At 37.2% G+C, this 24,593-nt stretch overlaps 1 protein-coding gene across 9 annotated transcripts in view; it reads right to left on the minus strand.

The window, feature by feature from the left end:
- TCF4 (transcription factor 4) overlaps positions 1-24,593 on the minus strand; it is a 371,585-nt gene that overhangs the window by 268,302 nt on the left and 78,690 nt on the right. The gene's annotated exons all lie outside the window — the stretch shown is intronic.

Consider the following 24,593-nt stretch of genomic DNA (forward strand, 5'->3'; position numbering starts at 1 on the left):
AACACACCATAGCCTTCTGTAATATAGAAACGATTACATAAACAGGAGTGAAATTGGTTTTTTTAAAAGTCCTTCCTCCAAGTTTTTGGCCCCAGAAGAGGTTGAGAATTAGGAGATGGAGAAGAGAGAAAAAAAAAGGAGTATTGGCCAGTAAAATGCCAAACAAAGCAACTGAGCTAGGATAAAAATTGAAAGGTGCTTGCCAAGACAAAAGCACAACTTAAGCTGCAGCTCTGTCCTCCCAGAGACTATACAGGGCAGGGAGCCTGATGCTACTAACCTAGGGTTTCTAATGATTCCAATCCTGCATCCTCATGTCAGAGGACAGGAAGGACAAAGCAAAGGGCTGTTCAAACATAGTCATCACCAAGTAAAACAAGGGACACTCCCCTGGCTCCTGCAGCTTAGGTATGCCTCAGGAGTCTTTTGTTGTTATTGTTCTCTTTTTTTCCCTCTGTCCCTCTCTTTTTAATTCAGAAATGTAGCTTTCATGTAAAGAAGAGAAGTCAAAGGGAGAAAAGACTCTCTTTACAAAACAAGCTTTCCAAACACACCTGTCCCCTATTTTGAGGATTGTGTGTACCTGTACTGATACTAGAAGCATGATTTGTAATCCTCTAATTTACCCCACAATTTCCTGTCACCTAGAATCTCTGTGGCAGTTCATTCTCCAAAGTTTGTACAAATACAAATCCCAAGAGTGTGGTGGGGGACACATGACCAAGGCTGGTCCAGGGCCACCACTCCCAACGCAGCCCAGGAATCTGCAGTTACAAAACACATCTAGCATATTAGGATGTGGGGGCACCCACTTTGAGAAGTATTGGGGCATCAGTTAGAGCCAGTTTTCCTAATTCCAACTGTCCCTCGGATCTGGAGCACTGTTAACAATACATATTCCTGGGTAGCTCCAAGACATACTGAAGCAGATTCTTCTAGATGGGGCCTAAAAGTCTGAAATTCACCAAGCCTCTCCCCTGCCCGCCGCTTGACCTCCCCACATACTGTCTGATGGCAGGAAGTGAGCTGTAGTCTCTTCCAGGCTCTTTGGGAAGCACGTTGCCTACAAGGGCCACGAGCTGCAGTCGAAGAGAAGATAATGAAGTTCAGAGCCTCAAATACCAGGTGAGTACCAGGGTAGATGTTAATCATCGCCCCAAAGAAGAAAAGTGGACCCAGAGTGCACCAAGAACTCCAGAGAAACGAGCGGTATAAATGATGAAAGTACTGATAATCAGAACTCAGGAAGGGCGACTACCAAAAAATAGCTGAAGACCAAACAAACAAAAAACAAAAGAAACCTTTTATGAGGGAAAATGATTTGCCATTTTCCACAAGGCAATCTGCATCCTGAACACAAATAAATGCACCACACAAGAGGACGTAATTTTGAAACAGACCTAGAAATCCTCAAGGTTCCTTTCAAATCTCCCCCACAGGACTCAGCAACACTCAATGAGTCTGTTCTTAAACAACCTGAAACCACGAACACCTAAGCACATGTGAAATATCAAAACAAAACATTTCCCCCACATCCCAATCCCAGCTCGGTGATGAAAAGCAGTCGTCATCTGATTCAATCAGACCACATTCAAAGCAGGTGGTTCCGAGCATTATTTGAGCACACAGTGCCAGCTCCTTCTCCACACGCACCAAAATATATACGGATACTTTTTTAATGACACACGAAGAATTAGAAAGAACGGTTTCAAACCTTTTTGTGGGTAAAATTTAATCCCCACATTTTAGTCAAAAGCATAAAGAATATCTTACTGAGAAAATGTGCCTCAGAAGAGCAGCAAAGCATAAGGAAATACCAAGAAATTAAAATAAGAGTTGTGTGAAGTCTTCATATCAAAGCCAGTCAAAATGGGATTTCTGCGGTTATTTTGCCTCTCTTTGGCAGGCTCCTTTAAAAGGCAGATTCAAGTTTTTTTTTTTTTTTTTTTTAAATAATTTATTTATATTTGCAAATTAGATTGCAAAACAGCAACAAACGTGGGCTAGAGAGGCACATATTTCTGAAATCTAATCCCTTTCTATTTATTAACTATATGGCAGGAGTAATACACTTAATCTTATATCTCAGTGTGCTCATCTGTGAAATGGGAATAATATTTATTGTTTGACAAATTAAATGAGATTACCGATGTACTATACTTAGCAGAGCATCATACACATTGATAAGTATGTGTTGATTCAAACTGATAGGAGTTTATTATCAATAACTGCTGAAATTAGCCTTTATTTGACAAAAAAAAATTTAGATAGTTTGATTTAGAATGGAGCAAAAAAAAAAAAAACTGAATAATCACATAAAGTATGACTTAATAACTTATTGTGTAGTTCAGGCACGTTAACAACCTCATTAAAGGCAGACACCGTTTCCTCCGCTTTCTCCATAAGGCCAGAGAAAGGAATATGGAGATGACCTGACCATTCCACATAAGTGAGTGCTTAACAAATTCTTGAATTTAAAAATAAATCCCATTTGGACTGCACCAGTATTTCTACAAACATCTTCAGTGAGGTATAGAAATGTTGACATAGAAAAGGAATGACTGAGAATGCTATTTAGTTGAGAGAGATTAGAGAAGATATTGGAACAGTATTAATGGAAAGGTTAAGAAAAAGCAAGGAGAAAAAAGGAAGTCTTTCAAAAGATGAATTTCCATTAAACTTCAGTTGATTATGGGGGGAAAAAAATCCAGGCTATTAGTCTGCAGTGTTGGTTAATAGTTTTCCTTATTTTGAGAAAACAATGAAAACTAATGAGTTACATCCAGCAGCTTTAAAAAATGAATTCTGTGCATAATTCGTAAGCCCTTCACCACATGCCTCTATGCAGTCCTTCTTTTAGTTAAGGTTTCAAATTAAGGTTATTATTTATGAGAAAAAGTTGGAGAGACATTAAGAGCTATAACAATTCCCCAGACCATCATGGGGCGGGAAGGCGGTGGTTCCATTCACAATGAATGGAAGATATACTCCAGGCCAAATATTTAAAGAGGGGTGCAAAGGATACACACACAGCAATCCGCAGGCACCTGTCACTGCAAAATTCAACACTCACACAATCGAAAGGGCATTTGTGTTCACAAATCAAGTAATTATATCCCTAACTATCCATCTGCATATGCAATTACCCAGTCTGTTGCACAGAGAAGCAGATTTTTGCAGGTGTTTCCTTACCATCTTTCCTTCAAAATCCAGTTGCCCTTTATGTCCCCAAATCTGGGCACATACCAGTTCTCTAATTGAATCTTCGTGGCACTGTGGTGAGGATCAAGTGTTATGTTTTCACATACCGCGCTCACACACAGAAGATTTTGTAATCTAATCAGGCTCTTGCTCCCGATCACCACTTAACTAATGGTTTAATGGGCTCCGTTTACACCTTGATGTTAAAGCATGTGCAATGTGCCTCATGACTCCTCTGATGAATCTGTTCCTAGGTTCTCTGACACATTCCAATTTTGCATATGTACTTTAAAATCTCAGCGTTACAACTCTGGTATGCCAAGCAAAGTTAAATAAACAGAATGACAAAGCAGTAGACAGAGAAAATGAGCATGTGTGGTTGAGGGCAGTGCATTTAATCAAAAAGGAGCTTTTTTGAATTTTGGAATCATAGAAATTCAAATTGCAAAGTGTTTTCTATACTCAGAACTTGTTAAACATTTTGTTCCGATTGGTGCAAATTGTGCGTCTGTGCAGTCCTATTATACTTGAGAAATCAATAACTTCTCAGCCCTGAGGACATCTAGGGACCAGTTCCCCTTTATGTCAAGCTCAGACCTAAGTTAATCTCAGACCCAGCTTCATAGAATCTGGTGCTGAACAGGACATCAGATGGTATCAAATCCAATAATCATCACAGAAATAGAAACCAAGGTCCAAGTAAGTGCAAAGATATCCCATGTCTCAGACTGTGCTTAAAGGATTGATTCTAGAACCTTCATATGTTTGAGAGTATTTCTAACTTTAATTTCTTCACTGTTTGAATTTAATGTTCATGTTCTGCTACACAATCATTTATATGCATGCTTCTTTAATTTCCTAGATTTTCCTGGATGTACGGTTAAACAACAAAGTCTATTTAAAATAGCAGCAATTTGCAGTTCTAGAAAAGAGAAAAGTTGGGGGGTCAAATTTCTTTCTTCCTTACAGAAGCTTCTAAAAACATAATTAATATGTTCTTTTTAACAAATATCCTACAGTACCATTAAAGCATTGTTATTTAGATCTGAACAAGACACAGATTATTTTCTACTTGCTGTAAATTAGGCAAGTCTGCCAGGGCAGGGAGGCAACCAAACCTACAGCTCAAGTCTCCTGACTTCTCATCTTCATACCAAGGGTGAGATATTGCTGGTCCTGAGATAGATCTTACTTGCCCTGCACAGGATTCTTGGAGATGCTGACTGAATTAACGAGGGGGCACGCTTGCCCCAGTTACCCTAAACTCACCTCTCCTTAGCATCTGCTTCACTCATTCATACTATCCGGCTGGAGCCCAAAGTCAGGTGCATTGTCAAGGCTCTGCTCTATACTCACTGGTCACCACTGTGACCAAACTGTTAAGAGGGTAAGAGGAGGAGACACATACACATATCCACCAACACCTCCACCCACAAAGATAGTCTTGGAGAATGGACAAAAGCCATTGATAGAAGTCAATTTCACATCTCCATTGACATAGCTACCAATATCTGAGAAGATACAGCTATTATTTGGTATTAAAATATTCGGGTAGAAGACCTCCATATCTGTTCACATGTCACAAATAGTATTTTTCAAGAGGACAGGACAGTTAGCATGAGTGGCACAGCAACCCTAGGAAACTGTCCTAAACAAAGTCTATTTAAAAAAACAAGAAACTAAATACCACTACCAACTTGAAAGGCCTTAATTTAAAAAAGCTTTTGGGCTAAGTTAGCATTTCACAAAACTGTCTTCTGCAGAATGTTCCACATGGGAGGTATTTCATGAAAAATGGAGTTCTCTGGTCAAAGCAACTTGGGAATCATTACAAATAATATCACTCTCTAGGGGTGTTTTACAATATTTAATGCAGAATATACTGAAAATAAAATTTCTATTAACACGTCTTGAAACAAGATTTTTTTAATGCTAGTCTACATTATTCTTTCAGAAGGCTCAATAGGAAAAGGGGAGTAATGTAAATGACAAATTACTGTTTTGTGAATTATATGAAATACATTAAAAGCTAATAAATGGAATATAGTATAGGCTTCAATATTTACACATCTCCTTGATAATTCCTGAACACAGAAAATGTGGGAAAATTAATTTATAAATTATTTGATGAATCTTATTAATATATTCTTTACTTAAATTTGTGTAAATTAATACACAATTACACAAATACACAAAATACATATCCCAGGTAAAATATCCAAAGACCACAATGTCTTTGTCTCTCTGCAAAAGATGTGACAGTAGGTTCTTACCTTCAGTGTCTGTAGTCTACAGTTTCTGCAGACCAGTTAAGCTAGTCCCTAATCCAACTTTATTTCCCCAGATCAAAGATCCTGCACCTGTACCATCAACCCAAATATAAACAGCAAGATATATTCCACATACATTGAAACAATGTGAATTTGTGAAAACAAGAGGCTTAGAAGATTGAAAAATATTGGACTTGAGGTCAGGCTTGATTTTGTAAATATTTTCCTCATTTTTATATTACTTTGCATTTACTCCCCTATTTAAATATCATAGTCTTAAATAACTACTCCAGTCAGCATTGAGAGCTAGATTTTTACTTCTCTGACCAAAACATAGCAAATTTGTTTGAAATATTATGGACACACACACACACGGATTACTCAGGCATGTACAAACAGGAAGAAAAAGAAGTAATTTTAGTCAATATATGCTCTTCTCCAACTAATAAAGTAACCACAAACTGTACATATATTCTATTTGAGAAAAAAAAAAGAAATGAAAAACTGTGGAATCACATGAAAGGTGGTTTGCATGCACACAGAGGAAAAATGGCCAGTGAGAATAAAGGGACTTCTCAGCTAAATAGTCTTTTAAGATTAGTATTATGATTTAAGTCTACTTCAAAATGGTTTCAGCCTTATTAAAATTACATTAAAACTAGCCCTGATGCATTTGCATTTAAAGGGTTGCCTCACACTACTTAGCAGGCGCTGAATTCAGTCCCCATTGATTTATAGCATTAGGGCACTACAATCACAGACATTTTTCAGGATAAAGGACAATAATACCCTGACCAAAAGGGTTTAAGGATGCAAGTCATCAGTAATGTGAATAAGAGAACTACGTTTATTTGCACAGCAGAACACATTCACTTGCAACATTAAAACAACCCAGAGAATGCTAGACAGGGGAATTACTATTCTATTACATAGGATCCTTACCAGTAGGACCACATTCAATCAGGAACCTTGTACCCTTGTAAGAACATAAATCTTGAAAAGGAAAGAGATAATAAACTATTATGTTATTTTAAAGTGTCTCAGTTAAAGTTACTAACTTTGATCCTTTCAATCCTATACTAATAGAAAGAGTATCTTATTGCAACATCTATGAAGATCTGAAACAGATAATGAAGCCTTTCTTTAAAAAAAAAAAAATAAAGAAATCTACACAAAGCAACACAGCTCAAAGAAGTGGCAGCCTTTCTTTTAAAAGACTATAAATGCATTCTTAGGTCTGGTTCTTTAATCATCAAGAGCTCAACCACAGGGTTACTGGTTTATTATTTTAACCAATTCACAACCTGTTTGATTCAGACTGTTGACTCATTTAAGCCAACAGATAAGCTGTTTCAGTGTTTTGCACCAAGTGACTTATCGAAAACCTGCAGTAACACAAGAGAATCAGAATTCATAACTACGGTTCCCATTTCTGTCACACTTAGGCAGCCCACAAAGTCGGTGGAGAATGTAAGGAGGTATTTGGAAAAAAGAAAAAAGGAAGGTATTTGAGGTACAAAAGCTGGATAATTGGCCACTTATTTCTACTCCAAATGTAGAATAATTTAGTTTTTAAATCTTGTCCTAAACATACGTAGATGTGAAAGAACTTTAGAAGTTCAAAGTGTCACACAAAATCGTTATGATCATTTAATTATGAGCGTGGTTCAGCAAGTACAAGGTTTTATGAGAGCTAATTCTGTTCTACAGTTTAGTCATTAAAAGAAAATGTGAATCTAAAATTCTTGGGCTGCAAATAAATATATTTTTTAAGGACAAATGTTTTAGGAACAACCAAATCAGTTTTGGAGATGTCACACTTTGTACATTAGTTTCAACATCAATGCAGAAAAATACACATTTAACAGGCATGACAAAAAAGGACAACAAATAAGATTGATGTTGTAGAAAACAACAACATCAAAAAATTGTATACTAGGCAGCAATTCCTTTAACACTAATATAATCTAGGTCTAAGAAAAGAGCCATTTTACACTGCTCTTTCATTATGAAAAGGAATGTATGTTCATTTTTTTAAATGTTGATTTCTGAATTGTTTGAATAATTCAGGATATGTCCTTTATATGGAGGTAAATAGCGAGGTCGTTTTAATTGAGGCAAGAATCATTTCCAAGAGGCATCTGAGTTCTTCCCCATTTTTCCCTTTCCTAGCTTTGGGCATCAGGAGGTATCTTCAGGTCCTCTCTTCGTCTGCTTCCTAGTGTATAACCACAAGCCTACTATACTGTGATACATAAAACCCGGAGATGTGGCAAATGAAAATGGGAGCAACAAAACCACTACAGCATAAGCCTTTAATGCAAGGCAGAGGAAGGAAAGTAAATGCTTGAAGTTTTCATACAGCTTACTCTGTTGATGGTTGCCAAGTAAAGAACCTAAATTCAAGGGCTTTATAATTGTTACAAATTGTGCCAAAGTACAGCGTGTTACAATAAATTATGAAGCTTATCTAAATTATAAAAGTAATTAAACTTTCCTCAGATACTCATAATTCTGCCCTCCATAAATTTTCTGTTCATTGCATATTCAATACCTATATGTTCCAGTAAAACAAAAAAACTAAAAAAAAAAAACACACACACACACACACACAGAAGAAAGAAAAGAACAATCTCCTAAGAACGATGATGCACAAATAGGCATAGAGCATAATCTAAATTGCAGAAATGCATGAACAATTACTCTCAAGATCTTCAACCATAACAAATGTTAATAAAAATATTTATACTAGAAACAATTTTCAGAGCTTTCTGGAAGTTTTGTTTTCCTCTTATTATTACAGACATTTGTTTTAACATGAGTTTTCTCCTCTATCCCAACATCTCCTACTGCTTCATGATGCCATAAATCTTTGTTAGTATATTACTGTACAATCTGTCACAATAATAACAAAAATAATGAAAGCCATAGTAACCCAGTTATATGGTCCTTGCCATTTGCAAGAGTCCCAACTTCTTTATATATGCTAAATAGTAAAATATACAGGATCCATCAACTGCTGAAACACAGCAGTCTACAATGGAATACAGCTGCTGCTGAGAATCAAACTGAACAAGAGCTGTCAAATTACAAGAAAAAAAAAGTTCACGGCCATGAGATATATGGAGGATACATTTCCAAGTTTAAATTTAAAGAAAGACCAAAAATGCCATCTTCATACTCGTAAGGCAAAAAACATCCTTCTTTCTTAAGGTTCAACCATATCTCCACCGGGAGAAAATCAGCCAAGCAGGTGTGTTAGTGATGAAGGAAACCCTTGTTCTATTAGAAGTATCTTCAATAGTCAGCAAACATGATGAACAAATTTTTTAAATGCATATAGGTTATAGAACAAGTTTGTCAAAAGGTTCCCAGAATTTTGTTTGATTTTTGTTTGGGTACCTGGTTTCTCGATCCTAAATTAGGCCCTTCTATTTCAGTATATATTCCAATTTAACAAAAACATTTATTTTATAAACAGAAAAGGAAATGAGCTTGAAGATACATTTATGCAATTACCATATCTAATAGTCAATTACATGTCCTTACATGAACAGATAAATAATATAGGCACATACATTTATCAATCTCATCTATGAGGGAAAGGAGAGAGAAGAAATTAAAAGAAGAGCAAACTATTATATACGGCATGCAGTTTTCATTATTTCATATTTGCATAAGGGGATGCAATATTTGTCTTCAATAAGGCTACAAATTACAAATGATTAGTTCAGATCTTTTTAAACCAAACTAAAATATACAAGTTATTAAGTATATCACTCAACCTAGCAGTTATATTTGTTATAACTATTTACCTTAGTTTCCTTATTTTATAAATGAAAAGCAGGAGGAATGTTTGAGGTCATGTAAAGCTATTAAAACATTAATTATTTAAAGATCAAGTTAAATATGTTTTAAAAACAGAATACCTCACAATATCCAGTGGGGGGAAAATTATGAGAAGTGAATGAGAGAATAGAATCAGATCAGATGTACTGTACTTTAAAGTATCCATTAACTAAAGCTACATGAAATTGGAAGGGAAAAAAAGAAAAAAAAAACCTCTGACATCCACATGAATACCAAATTAATTCATTATGATCAGTGCTACTACAATGAACGCAAAATTAATTCATCACAGTGGAATACACAAAGCACTACCCACTTGTTATACCTAGTGACAAAAAATAATAGGACGATTATCCTCCACCAGGGTGACACACGTGGCCATGGGCACTGCCGGCTTGTCAGTCACACAAGTGTTTCCTTCCCTGGGAGTCTACACCAAGATATTTTTACAAGGAGGCTCTTTATCAACCACATTAAATGAAGCATAAGATGTGAAGACCTAAATTATCAATGGTTTTCCCTCCTGCTGTTGCTCCCTGCCAGGGCTGGGTCCTGGGTTAAGCAAGTAAAGCACCTGGGGGCAATATTTAAGGCGGTGCTCACACACTCAGACTTCTGCAAGTCATGGCCCATGCCTTACACAACCCTGACAGTGAGTCCCACAGCCCTACACATCGGTAAGCCTAGACTTTAAAGCATAATCACCTCCCTTATTCGGGGGCCCAGGGTTCCTGCCATACCAGAGTAGACTTGCCAGTCCTAACACCTTCCAGTGTCATGATCATGGTCAGCAGTCTTCTCTAAGGCAAGCGCTCTGGATGTCAGTCTCTTGAGAAAGCCTTATGTAAACTTACAAGAGTGAGACTAACCATCAGGGTGCTGGGGTCTACCACAAGACTTTGCCATAAGATACGGAAAAATCAAGATGACTTCGTGAATCCCTCCCTTTTTACCTCCTCAGAGTCTCTAGTGAAGAGAAATGGCTGCTGACTTTTGTTTCCCAAGCCATCAGAGATAAAGGACCTGGCACCCGAACCTCAAGGGCTCCGTCTACTTCCACTTCTAGCACCAACGGCTTAGTGTCGTAAGAGTGTCTTTGCTCAGTCACTTCAAGGGGACTTAGGAGGTGGAAAGTCACACGTAAGACAGGAGAGAACCCTTTCCTAGAGAGGATGAGGTTCTCCTTGGTAACGGGAATGTGATGTAATGTATCTTCTTCCTTTTATTTGTAAGTACCCCTTAAAGTACCCCTGAAATCCCTGTGGGCAGCTAGGATGTAGAGTTTTCACATACCATCTATAATACAAGATTATGCTTATGGAAATCTTTCCTCTTTCCCTTGACATGGCGAAAGTTTTTGTTTTTTAGATCTTCAGCAATGGGTTCATCTCAGACCCTTTTCCAGAACGGGTCCAAGAAATGCAAATGTCAGCCAATGTAATGAAAGGCACCCATTTAATATCACAACTTGCTAAAGAAGAAACTTGTTTATTCAGAATTTGTCTTGGAGTATACAGGGACTCAAAAGATGGATGCTCCTTCCTTTGCTAAACTGCAATTTTGTTCTTCATCCTTAATACTTAGCCTTTGTGGGGTGCTCACGCTATACCAACACATCTGCACATCACAGATGTAGTACTCAGGTAGGAAGAAACAGGAATCTGATACATCGTGAGAGCCTAGCAACTATTCCACCTGAGAACAGGGTACCAATAAATGCGAAAGCCTTAGTAGAGGCAATACATTTAAGCTCTGTGTGTGTGGTTAGGGAGGCACAGTAACGGAGTTTTAGCACAGGGTAAAGTATATTCTAAAAGAAAACTAGACTTTTTCAGCTAAACTTAGCTCCATCTGTTTATGTAGGACAGAAGTACTCTAACTTGACTGTACAGTAGAATCACCTGGGGAGGTTTTAACTCCCCCCCCCCCACCCAATTTAATTGGGGGTGGGGTCAAACATCAGTAGTGCTTCTCCAACCTCCCCAGATGACTCTAATTTGCAGCCAGGTCTGCAAACCACTGATATCGAGGGCAGATGGCCATATATCCTGTACCTGGGGAAAGAGCATTTTTACTATGAGGGGACACAAATCAGTGAGTAGTTTCCAAGTCCGGCTGGCTATCTGAATCCTATTGGGAGCTTTTATTAAAATACGGACTACCGGGCCTTGCCTCTAGATCTGCTGAATGGGAAGCCCAAAAAAATGAGGTTCAGCAATGTCTGCATATTTTAAAAATACGGCCAGGCACAGTGGCTCACGCTTTTAATCCCAGCACTTTGGGAGGCTGAGGTGGGCAGATCACACAAGGTCAGGAGTTTGAGACCAGCCTGGCCAACATGGTGAAGCCCCATCTCTACTAAAAATATAAAAATTAGCCAGGCATGGTGGTACACACCTGTAATCCCAGCTACTCGGAGGCTGAGGCAGGAGAATCGCTTGAACCTGGGAGGCGGAGGCTGCAGTGAGCCAAGATTGTGCCATTGCACTCCAGCCTGGGCAATAGACGGAGACTCTGTTTCAAAAAAAAAAAATCTTCAAATACTTTTTGATTGTCATCTGGGATTAGGACCACTGATCTGGATGAAAGTCAGATGCTCTTACCCCTAACTCGATTTCCAACAGAATGCTTCATGTTTGGAAGAGTGATCTTAGCCTGCCAAAGAATTAGGAATAGCACGGGAAAGGATGGAGGAGGGGAGAAGTGTTTAAGCAAAAAATAAAGAGAAAAGAAATTTAAGTGTCCTCTAAGCACCCACAAGTCTGCTTCTTAAAGTGCTGATAATGAGCAGTGTGTGCTGAAAAGACCAATGGAACTAAATTCTGAACCAGTTCATTTCGGCACATCCTGTTTATACGACTATTTAATGAGTCATTCAGCCAGGATGATTTTCTGTCTGAATATGTTAATTGCCATTTTTTTCATAGCTCTCTATTAAACAGTACAGATAAAATAGACATGCTCATGTTTTTAAGCGCTATCAGCCTCTCACCCTCAAGAGAGTGGGCAACAGGAGTAAATAAGGGAAAACTTTCTCTTTTTTAAAGTGCTTAATTCTTTTACCATATATTGGCATTTGGGACCCCACTTCAATTCAAAAGCATATGTTAGAGTTAGCATTAAAGTGAAAATGAAATGAGGTGGTTCTCCCCCATATGCCACTGGCTTCATTATATCACAAAGAATTAGCTCAAATAACAGGCAACAATGTGAATTTTCTTGCTGATAAATTCTTCTACGTTTAGGTCAGTGTGGATATTTGGGGAAGGACAAGTGATAAAGAAACAGAAGCATTCTGACTCACTCTGATACTCCTTTATAAATCAATGTATAATGATTATGATTACTGAGGACCCTCGAAGATCTAGGAAATGGGTGAAAGATCTAGTTAGAGATTATGTTTAATGAGTGATTAAAAGAATTCATTTTTATATTTCATTTATCCCCAGAGGATGCAGACTTTAGAAATGAAATTCCAAAACAACATCAATGCGAAAAGTGAAGCCATAAACATCAGGGCAAAAAAGCCATATTTTCATGCACATTATCACTTAATAAATCAGGCCACTCTTAATATTCATTTTAGCATTTATGCAGTTTCCAGTGCCTTAATTTTAAAGAATTTACATTAAACAAATTACATATCATTATACTGCATTCGGAAGGGAAAAAAAAAAACAACCTTAAGGCCATAACAACATATTTTATTCTTAACGGCTTTGTTTACAAATATTAAATGGTCAAATTAATAGTGTTCTCAATGGCTTTTTGACAACTCACATTTTTCATAAATGAAAATAAAGCAACCGAAAAGATGAAACTCCAGTGGCAAAGGTTTATTGGTCTTTGTGCCTCATTAAAAGGACTTTTATAAATCACGTTTGTTCTTTTGAGTAGCAACTAACACAGCTGAAAAGGACAGGTTGGGCTTTAAAAGAGACAGATATGACCTAAAGGGAACACATTTTACTGTAGTGAAATAAACTGAGGACACAGTTCGCAGATTAAAAACCCCTTGAAAGGAAGCATCATCTTTGGGAGAAAAAAAAAAGAAAAAAGAAAAAAAAAAACCTTCGCTGAGGAAAACAGCTGGAAACAGGAAGCTTTTGGGCTTTCATCCTGCCTGCTTTGATTCCACCGCATCCCCATATCATGAAAAGGCAAAGAGACTGATTTCAGCTGTGTCTTCTTTCAACAGAAGGGGAAAAGGCTTTGTGGAGTATGAGCAACCCCATCCAGAAGACCCCCGCCCACCCCAATCATACAAACACTAACAATGAAGTGGAAAAAGAGAAATGGTGATAGATAAGTAGCAACTCACAAATAGCATTTTACAGGCTGTAACAATGAAAGGAGAGTATTTGCTCTAACTTAATTGTTTCTCTCAGCAATTCTCATATGAATTTGCAATCCTCTAAGTGAAAAACACTAACCAAGGTAGATACACCATGACAGGTTTTCTTCTCTCTATTCTTTCATGCCTTTCTAACTTGGTATTTCCAGGAATGTATGATGATGAAAAGTTTCTATTTCTGATATCCACCGCATTGCTGTGGCCATTTTTTTTTTTTTTTCATTAGAGAGAAAAGGAGTTAGATGTTACAACCCCTTATGGTCTTAAATCTAAAGTCACTGAATTCTGGTTTTCACTATATTTAGATATCTAAAGTCACTCCATTTAGAGATCCAAAGACCAATAAACCTTTGCTCACTGCAGTTTCATATGAGATGTCCTTTTGGTCATCTCATCTAGATTGTTCCCCACTGCTACCTTGAAAATATTTGTACTCTCATGACATTTAAAGGACAATGCAGCATAGTAAAGGAAAGCTTGGATGAGAAGCTTACATCATCCTTGGTAACTAAATAACAAAGCAGCTCAATAAACAAGATCATACAAATCTAATACACCCAAGTCACAATTTATTCTTCTGTTGCTATTTTGGGATGCCTTTTAAAGTGGGGATTACAAAGCTAGACAATATAGGGGCCCATATATGTAAAACTCTGACTTTGAAAATGCAACCAACGTCAACATAAAATAGGAGGTATATCTCATGCTTTTCACAAAGGAGAACTGATTTTCATACAAGTTAAGGAAAGGAACTTACATTCAAGTTACATACAAGTTAAGGAATTAGCTAATTCATTTTTCTAAAACTATTCTTAATAGACAGGAAAATTTCACAGCATAAGAGGTTTCAAGCAGGATATGTAAAATGAATATCAACTTCATCTTAACAGACGGCTTAAAGTAGGTATCTTCAGATATTCAACCTTACAGTGTAATACTTTGATTCCATGGTAACACTTCAATTTCTAAAATGTCTACATTTGACACTTGGTATGTGCCACCTCCTTACCAATGGATACGAATTACTTTTGATTTATCCTTATTCATTCTAAATGTCTTTTTTATGGAACTGCCTTAGTTATTAGTGAAACATAGTGTAACTTTGAGAATCCTCATGTAAGGTTATTTTAACAGGCTACACCGCTAAAATAAAAGTGATCCTCACTAACAAAACAAAATAATTTAGTTATTTGTGTCAAACTTTGAAGGTCTACAGTAACAATGCAGTAGATATCAGAAATAACAATTTTTTTTATCATCATGCATTCCTGAAAATTTGAAGTTAGAAAGCCAAAAATTCAGTCTGGACTCTTCATATTTTGGGCATCATCAATTTCATCATCATCATCCTCATCATCATCATCATCATCACTAGCCATCTTCTACACTTATGAACAGAATTTCCACATATTATTCCATTCATTCTCAAAAGCAACCTAAGAGAAAGGCCAAACAGGTATACTCCTCCTCACAGAAGAGACAAATAAACTGGGCCCAAGAGGGTAAACAGAGATTCTAGTGATAGCATCCAGATCTCTGACAGAAGTCCTTGTGTTATCCATGAATGAGTACCTAACTCTGACTCATAAATTCCACCAATACCTAGAAAAATAACCAGCTCAAGAACCACCATTTTCAGGTCAAAGTACAGAATTTTTGTTATTCCTAACACATTCTTGGGGAACTCCGTTTCTTTAGGCAATGGTACTAAGATGGCCCTGTAGACTAAACAACACACAGGAGGGAGCAGAGAATGACACAGTCAACTTTTCTTTGCAATCTATTCTAATGCCTGGGCACTGTGGCTCATGCCTATAATCCCAGCACTTTGGGAGGCCAAGGTGGGCGGATCGCCTGAGGCCAGGAGTTTGAAACCAGTCTGGCCAACATGGTGAAACCCGGTCTCTATCAAAAATATAAAAATTAGCCACGCATGGTGGCACATGCCTGTAATCCAGCTACTGGGGAGGCTGAGGCACAAGAATCACTTGAACCCAGGAGGCAGAAGTTGCAGTGAGATGGATCCACCTCACTCTACCCTTGGCGACAGACTTTGTCTCAAAAAAAAAAAGGAATCTATTCTAATTGCCCTAATGTACTCCTATCTCTGCTGCTCTTATAAATATGTATTCATTCTGTAACTTACTGATCATCTATCAGGTAGCAAGGCCATTGTCAACAATGTAAGTCTGAATCCATAAATGCCACTCCCATGAAGTCTACAAAAAGATAAGAAATGTACACATGGGAGAAAACAGAACTCACATCTGTTGAGCATCTATGAAGACGAAACCATTTCCCAGCTCCTTCCTTGAATCCTCACGACAATTATATGAAGATGAAAACTGAAGAGTACTAGTTACCAGTCATTTTTGTGGCACTGGGCTCTTCTACGAAAATTAGAAATCCTACTAATATTTGAGTAAAACTAGCTAACGTTTCAATCACTAAAGTTAACACATGCTAATAAGTAGAGACACTATAATTCTTCAATGCTTTAGAGAAATATATGATTATACCATTAACAATTTAATCTTTTCCTTGTCATTTTAATCTGCCAAGGCTTTGATTTAGAAACAAAATAGACGAGGCAAATCACTGTATTGCCGAACATTGGTATCAATACCAAAAATAAACTGAGGCACACATACAAAAACTGACAGAGCTATAACATTCTCGCTCATGCATATTCGCTGGCTCTCTCTGAGTCTGTCCCACCATACACAGTGTGCCCACACTGCCTCTAATTTGTGTTGTCTTTTGGCAAAATGGACTGTAATGCCAACTTTAAAAACCAATTGAAGTATTAAAACAAAACAGATATCCTCTCCCATATTTGGCAGAAAAAAAACCCTAATTCAAATGTTCCAAGCCTCCCCCAAGAACAAGCAATTATAAGGTGCAGAAAGACAATAGCTTTAAAACAACATGCTAATCCTAATATTAGTACCTTGAAAAAGGAAAGCTGCCAAGATGTTGGAATAGTGCCCAGTTATCCGTCTTACCTACAGCAAAAAAAACTGTCCTATAAACGTGAACAGGACAGTAAGGATACATTTTGGGGTTAGGTTATTGGCATTTTTTTCCACCTTGCCATTCCCTAGGAGAATAAGCCTGACCTACGGAAGCAAAACACAGCAGATGGTAACTCAGTCCAGTACCAAGAGTACTTAGTCAATCCAAATAATTCACACAAAAATGAAGCAAGATGTTCAATGATTTATGGTGCTAATTTCACAAGAAAATTATGGAATCCTTCTCTTCAACAGAGCCACCTTTTTATTGTCATATGCTGGATAGCTAACTAAAGTGTCTAAAAAGCAATATATTATTATATTACTATCAACAATACATAATAATTACATAATCATTAATAACATAATAATGATTATAGTTAACACTTATGCTGAGTACTCACATCCTCAGTATAATTCTATGAAATAACTACCGCCACTGTACAGATAAGAAAACTGAGAAAACAGCAACTAGAACAAATAACTATGACATGGAGAACCAACTTTCAAATCTGGGAAACATACACCCTGTCCATGTGCCTGACTACTCCAACAGTATAGGAGTGGGTTTAATCTAAAGATTACTGCAAAAATGAAGAATAAAATATATTTGCATGGAAATAACACTAGACCTGGATTCAGCTGACCTGACTTGTTCCCTGTGAAACCTCAACAGAGACACCTCTCTGAGAAATGGTTTCTTCATCTCTGAAATGGAGTGAATTCAAAGCTGGAAAGCTTGTGCTTCCAGTTTTAAAGATCAGATTCTAAGGATAAACCCTTAAATCCGAGTTTTACTTAAAGACCAGATCACTTTTTATCATTGTTCTAGATCAAGAAATACTGATGACTTCCAGTGGAAATCAAACAGCAGCAGTTTCTCTCTGGTTCAATGACCCTCATCCCACGTGATGCTATCATAAAACTGTACTTCCTCTCTTTGCAGAGAGGATTAGGCTACTTGCTAGTAACTCCAATAAACCTAGGAGGACCTGAGGCTGCTACTTCCCAGTTCCCAAGTCAGGCTTTTGATAATATATTTTATTTATATACACACATACATTCAGATGGAATCCTCCAATCACCTTCCTGATTCTAAAACTGCATTTTCTTTCTACAAAATGAAGCCAAATGTCCAAAGGAAAACCATCAGCTATGATAATATACACACATTAAAATGTCCACATGCAACAAACACACACATGCATATACACACCCCACACATAAAAATATTTCCACAAGCAAGCATGCATTCATTTATTTAAACATAATCACAGTACTCACTCTGAGAGAGGGATAGGTTTTAAGATCTCCAGTGGATGCCTGAAACCTCAGATAGCACAAAATTCTATATACACTATGATTTTTCCTATGTATACATACCTATGATAAAGTTTAGTTCACAAATCAGGCACAGTGAGAGACTGACAACAATAACTAAGAGTAACAGAACAATTATAATATACTGCAACCTCAGCATACGATATTTTTTCTTTTTTCCTTTTTTTTTGAGATGGAGGTTCGCTCAGTCACCCAGGCTGGAGTGCAGTGGCCCAATCTCGGCTCATTGCAACCTCCGGCCCCCGGGCTCAAGCAATTCTCCTGCCTCAGCCTCCCAAGTAGCTGGGATTACAGGCATCCGCCACCACGCTCGGCTAATTTTTGTATTTTTAGTAGAGACGGGGTTTCACCATGTTGGCCAGGCTGGTCTCGATCTCTTGACCTCAGGTTATCCACCCACCTTGGCCTCCCAAAGTGCTGGTATTACAGGCATGAGCCACCAGGCCCGGCCTTTTCTTAAGTGGGGAACTCCTCCCTTGTAACTTACAGGACACACTCTATGGCTTTCTTTTGGCATATCTGAATTGCCAGATTCGCTACTTTTATGCTTTGGGGCCATAGTTAAGTCAAATAAGGGTGACTTGAACCTGAGCACTGCCACAGTAACAGTCAATCTGAAAACCTAGAGGTGATTTAGAGGCAGGGAGTGTCTAGCGTGTGGATCTGCTGGACAAAGTAAGGATTCACATCCCTGATGAGACGGCAAAGGACAGCGCAAGATTTCATCACATGATGCAAAATGGCAAGCAATTTAGAACTTAGGAGTTATTTCTGGAATTTTCCATTTAATATTTTTGGACCACAGTTGATGGACAGTAACTAAAACTAGAGAAAATGAAACCACAGATAAGACGGGTGGGGGTACTACTGTATTCTAATTATCTTTTTTGCCTACCAAAGGGTTACATACTTCAATGCAGTTTAGTTGGATATTAGGCAACTACACATGGGTAAAGAAATGAACACCTTTGCACCTGAACAGCAACAGCTAAGGGGCAGACACAGAGGGAACCACTGAATTCTAACTTTGGCTGAAACTTAGTTGGGTGGGGATCAGGGAGAAGATTTCTGGGTGTATTGTGTGTGCTGGGCGCAATCTATCAAGTATTGATTGGGTTCAAGTGTTGGTGCTGAGGAGTTACCCTTAGCTTCTCCATTCCCCCAAAAATTCTCTAGGTTGAACTAGCCCTTCTAGGCATTCACTCAAGTAAGGTGGAGAAACTGACCCATGTAACCTGGAAATGACTATGACCAGGAGGAGACGCTGAGGCTAATGTGTTGCCTATAAAGTCTCATCCTCAAGTTGATGCTACCCAGGAACAAGTAACAGAACTAGTGGGGGACAGGGAGGCTTCCTGACCAGAGGACCAGCAACAGTGGAAAAAGGTGACAGGGGAAATGTACCCCCAACACACGCAATACACCCCAAAACTTTCTCCCACCCCCCCCCAGCAACAAAATGCCTCAGGCAAATAACACCTTATTATTTTATATGTGCAACTGTAAACTCATTCTTATTTAAAGTAAAACTAGAAGCATCTTTAGAAAACCCTGCTGCTTTAAATTGATCTATAACCTACTCCAGGTCCACCCGCCCTTTCTTTTAACCAGGCTGTCATTCCTAAATTTTCCTCCGTTATAGCAATTCTACCACCACCACTTCTGAAAATGGGTTTTGAATGTTTATATTTTGTTGAATTTTCAAATGCAATGATTATTTCTAACAAGAACTGAGAAACTGCTCAATTATATTTCTCCTCTCTCAATTTGATCATGCTAATAGCTTAAAAATACTCTCTGAGCAGTTACTACGGGCTGAACACTGTTCTCAATGCTTTAGATGCATTAACTCATTTAATTCCCATAGCCCAGTGAAGCAGGGACTTGGGACTTCTATTATCCTCATTTTACAGAGAAATTAAATAACTGTTGCCCCAGGTTACAGGTAGTAAGTGGTCAAGCTGAGATTTAAAGCCAGAATCCATGCTTTCCAGCCCACCCTCCCCAGCTCACACTTGCTCTTTAATTATAAAATACCAGAAATCGGCACAGTAAACATTGTTGCTGTGCACATCCTTTTATTCCTAGGAACACTTAATAACAAACTGCAAATAACAAAACCGCAATACATGCTAAATGCTACAAGGTTTCATTTCACCATCCCTACAAGAAATTTGCTTACTTTTAGAAATTGTGCTGACTTTAAAAAATCCAAACAAAATGTAAATCGTATTTTTATTAACTGTTAAACAGATTATCTGAAACATTAGAGTAAATCTCCTCTCAAAAATCATAGCAAGACTCCTGTATGTTATTAAATCTCTTCATATTTTAAACAGGAAAAAAACTCCATTTCTGAGTCTGATATAAGTTGTTAGCCCTTCAATAATCCTCACTAAAAAATCAGATTAATTGGAATTTAAATATATCTGTGTGTGTCTTATTTCTGTAAGTCCTTAAGGAACATTATTGTCCACTATTATCTCCAAGTCTTGCGGACTTCGTAAAGGAGTACTAGACACAGGGCAGGTTTATTAAACCATTACATAAAAAAACTTTGATATAATCTAAGTTATTCTCTTCTCTGGTAAAACTAGTTACCTAAAAGCAAGTAGGCACAGCAACATAAAACACTCAGACAGACACACACACACAAACACCACCTCCACATACTCAGTTAAGATGTTGGTAATATCACTACTTGTTTTTTCAGTTTTAATTCACTATGTCAAAAACTACTCAGAAGATATTTGATGTCTCTCTTGATAGTACAGCATGCAGAGGCAGCCCCCAGAATTATAAATCAAATTGCATTTAAAAAAGAATGAATTGCTGAAAGAATGATCCCCACTAAACATACAGTTTAAAGGCAACTAAGGTCATCAAGAGTAAAATGGCTAGTGGCTTAATGTGACATCCAAAATGATTCCCCCAAATCTCATCCCCTTTATACTAAAACAATAGAGGGGTGCCTCTAATAAGTTAATATCATTCCTCAAAATCTTTATTGAGAATCACCTTTAGACCCTCAAATCTGCCTCCCAGAGGAATTCCATCAATCCAGACATTACTGAAGTTCTGAGCCAAAAATAAAGGGACAGGGGGTGTGGGGAATCACAGGAAGTTAAACTGTTAGGACTCCAGCCAGGGAAATTCCTTTGATAATCAAGCCCTACCTTCACCCTGAAGTGTATCTTTCAAGAGTTGAAATAATAACTTTCTTTGGAATTCTTTATATATGAAAATGTCTGGGAAAATGATCTAAAGCAATAATCCTAAGAAATAATTAAGAGAAATGAAAGCAAAACCAAAGATTTTTAACACTGGTCTTCCACTTTCTGACACTGCTTTTCATGTTTGTCTCCTTTAAATTTCTACTAAACCAAGGCCAAGTCTCCCCCTGATGTTCTATGCAGCACCTCTTAATGAGTAAGGCCGACAGTAACCACATTCTCTGACTCAAGCTTAAAGGTGCACATTCATAACGTAAAACTCCAGATATAGCGCTCAGTCTGCCCCTTAGACTGACTGAGTCACAGCAGAGGATCCAGAACGGTTTCCATTCCTCTATTTCTCCGTCTAAAGAGTCATGATATGTTCAGGCATTTTGATAGAGATAGAAAAAAAAAAAAAGTTAGAGCTTAAAAAAGCAGAAATGTTTATAATATTCCACATTACTTTCTCATTTATATGTGTCCAACTTGACAGAAATTTGAAACCAAAATCCTGAACCACGCATTCCAACCCAGAAGGCTTTGTAAAAGTCTCAGTCAAAATGTCCAGCAATTCAAACTTCTAAGGATTCAGAAGTCGATAGATCAAACATTTTAATCAAGACTAAGCTTTTAAAATACAAGTTACATAAATATTTACCTCCGCTGTCCTCTTCCATATGAATAGGAAGTAATAAATTCCCCCAATATATCTGGTGATTAAAATTCTAAAATACTACTTCGTGAACTTTTAAAGTTTGTGAACTGAGACCTCCACTTCAAAAGGCTTTTCTTTTAGGGGGCCTTCCTTGTTACTCTCCTATGCTCCATGGAAACAGAACATGAGTTAAACGATGACCATAGATTTTTATTTATTTGTATACATCAGTCAGTAGAAGGGGAAATGATATTGGCTTTGTGTTTATGAGCTACATTCGAAATTTGAACAATAGCAGACCTTTACTGAAACAAAAATAAAATATGAATCAACAAGATCTTTGCCAAACAGAGGTCTCAGGTCAGCCTTGTTCAGTCTTCTGGGAATCCCACTGCAACAAGCACAATAAAAGCAGGACGTGCCTCATTTCCTTCAACCGTTCAACATGCCTCTCTTGGAGATGTTTGTAAATTTCCTTCCTTTACGCATCAAGCTGGCAAACTGTCGTCATTTCTTTGGGGTAATAATATCCTGTTGATGTCTGAGTAGATCTGTTTTGATTGTTTCTTCCACATAACACATACACTTTTAATATCATTTTCAACACACAATGCATGGAATTATTTTTCAACATATTCGAACATAGTTCAGCAAAGTATGACTGGAAGCAATGAAGGGCAGAAAATGTTAATAAAATCCTAGTTCTATTTTTGGATTTACAACTTAGATGTAGGTAACAGAGTAATTCCAAAAGTGAAAAAAAGCATTCTCTGCTGTTTAGGAAGCTGAAAATACTTACCTCTACGATTTTAATAAGGTATATGTTTTCATTCAATTCCTATACTGGAGTGTGGGGAATTTCACATAGCAAAAGTACCAAATCAGCATTAAAACACTGACTTGTAAAAATGGCAACCTTTATTCTACTGGACATACAAATTATACCAAAGTACTTTAACAACAGAGTTCTAAATTCATTCCAAAAGTAAATTATGCTTCAAATCCAGTCAAATACTTCTGAGTGATTACAAAGTTTTTAGTCATAATAAAATTTTTTTCAAAACTTAAAATTTATTGGAACTGAGCAGTATATTTCTTGGAACAGAAGTAGTTTTACCTAAGCGAAAATTATTCCTGATTGAATTGCATTTCTCAATAAAGTTACATGACATAAAGGGAGAAAATTATACAGAGTGACAATTTTAAAATAATACTCAAAAGTAAAATAAGACCAACTCTCAACTAATGTAACTTGCACTTAGGCAGACATTCTGGGTTCAAAACAGCAAAACTGATTTGTGAAATACTAAAAATAATTAATCATTGCTGCAAAGCACTAGATTTGGAGCTAAACTAAATGGCATGTACCATTCACTGCAATTCCAGATAACACCTTATTTTACACATGCAATAAGAATCATGAACATGAAAAATGTTCAGTGTCATTAATCCAGAAAATGCCAATTTCTAAAAGAACACAACCAGATACTATTTCGACTACCATGTTAATAAGATAAAAATAATACAAATTGGCACAGCCTTCCTAGATAGCAATTTGGCAAGATACATAAAGAGCCTTTCACCTATAATTCCCTAGGAAACTATCCTAATAACATCCTTGCAAATGCAGACAAGTGTTTATGTGCAAGGAGTTTAAGATGTGGTCGACAGTTGCAAACTGTTAAAATAAATTATGGAAGATCCATGTGATGGAATATTACAGTGCCTTTAGAAATCACACTTTCAAAACATTCAAGGACATTGGAAAATATTCATGGTAAAATATGAAGTTCAAAAGCAATAAACAAATTTCATGTTATGTTTTTAAAAACCAAAGGAAGACAGAACTACACAGTAATCAAAATATTAACATTGGCTATCTCCACAATGAGGATACGTTACATTTTAATAAAAAATAAAATAAAGGAGTAGGTGTGTGTGTCTACATATATCTGTGTGTATGCATATATATCTGTATATATATGTGTATGGTGTCTATACAGAGACAGATATTTATATTATAGTTTCAAACTTGAAAGATCTCAGTCTATTACAAAGAATTTATCAAAATCGAGTGGGAGTGGTATATACAGATGACCCAAGAATGGCAGAATGCTGGTAATTATTGAAACTGTATGACGACAACATAGAAAATTATTCTACTATTGTGTATACACTGCATATGTTTAAAATTTTTTCAAAATAAACAGTTAAAAAATAATTAAAAGGCAAGAAAAAATACAGTAGCATCATAAGATCAACCCTGAAAGAAATACCGGTACTTCTGAATGAATATCTAGTAAGATTTCAATAGGCAAAGTAAGTACTTAAGGGTAGCAGGCAGGATACTGAGCAAATAATACTGAAGAAAGGCAATGACCTTGAGGATCAGGCCAGTGAATAACTGATCACAAACTCATGGAATCTTACTACTCCTTCTAGTATTAGATGAAATCCCCTGATAGAAGATAAAGGGGCACCATCTTATGGATTTCAATCAAGATGTAATTCTCCTAAAAAGTGGGCATTTCACCTATGCAAATCTTCACCTGGCATGAAGACGATAAAACAGCATCACTGACTAGTGCAGACTTCAGGTCCCACCCTTGGTCACTGAAGGAAAACTATTCCTTTCACTGGACAGTGATTCCTGCATAATTCTCATGGGTTCTTTATTCTCACTGGACAAAACCT

The sequence above is a fragment of the Rhinopithecus bieti genome, unplaced genomic scaffold (assembly GCF_001698545.2).
Source record: "Rhinopithecus bieti isolate Rb0 unplaced genomic scaffold, ASM169854v2 scaffold_33303, whole genome shotgun sequence".
NCBI lineage: Eukaryota > Metazoa > Chordata > Mammalia > Primates > Cercopithecidae > Rhinopithecus > Rhinopithecus bieti.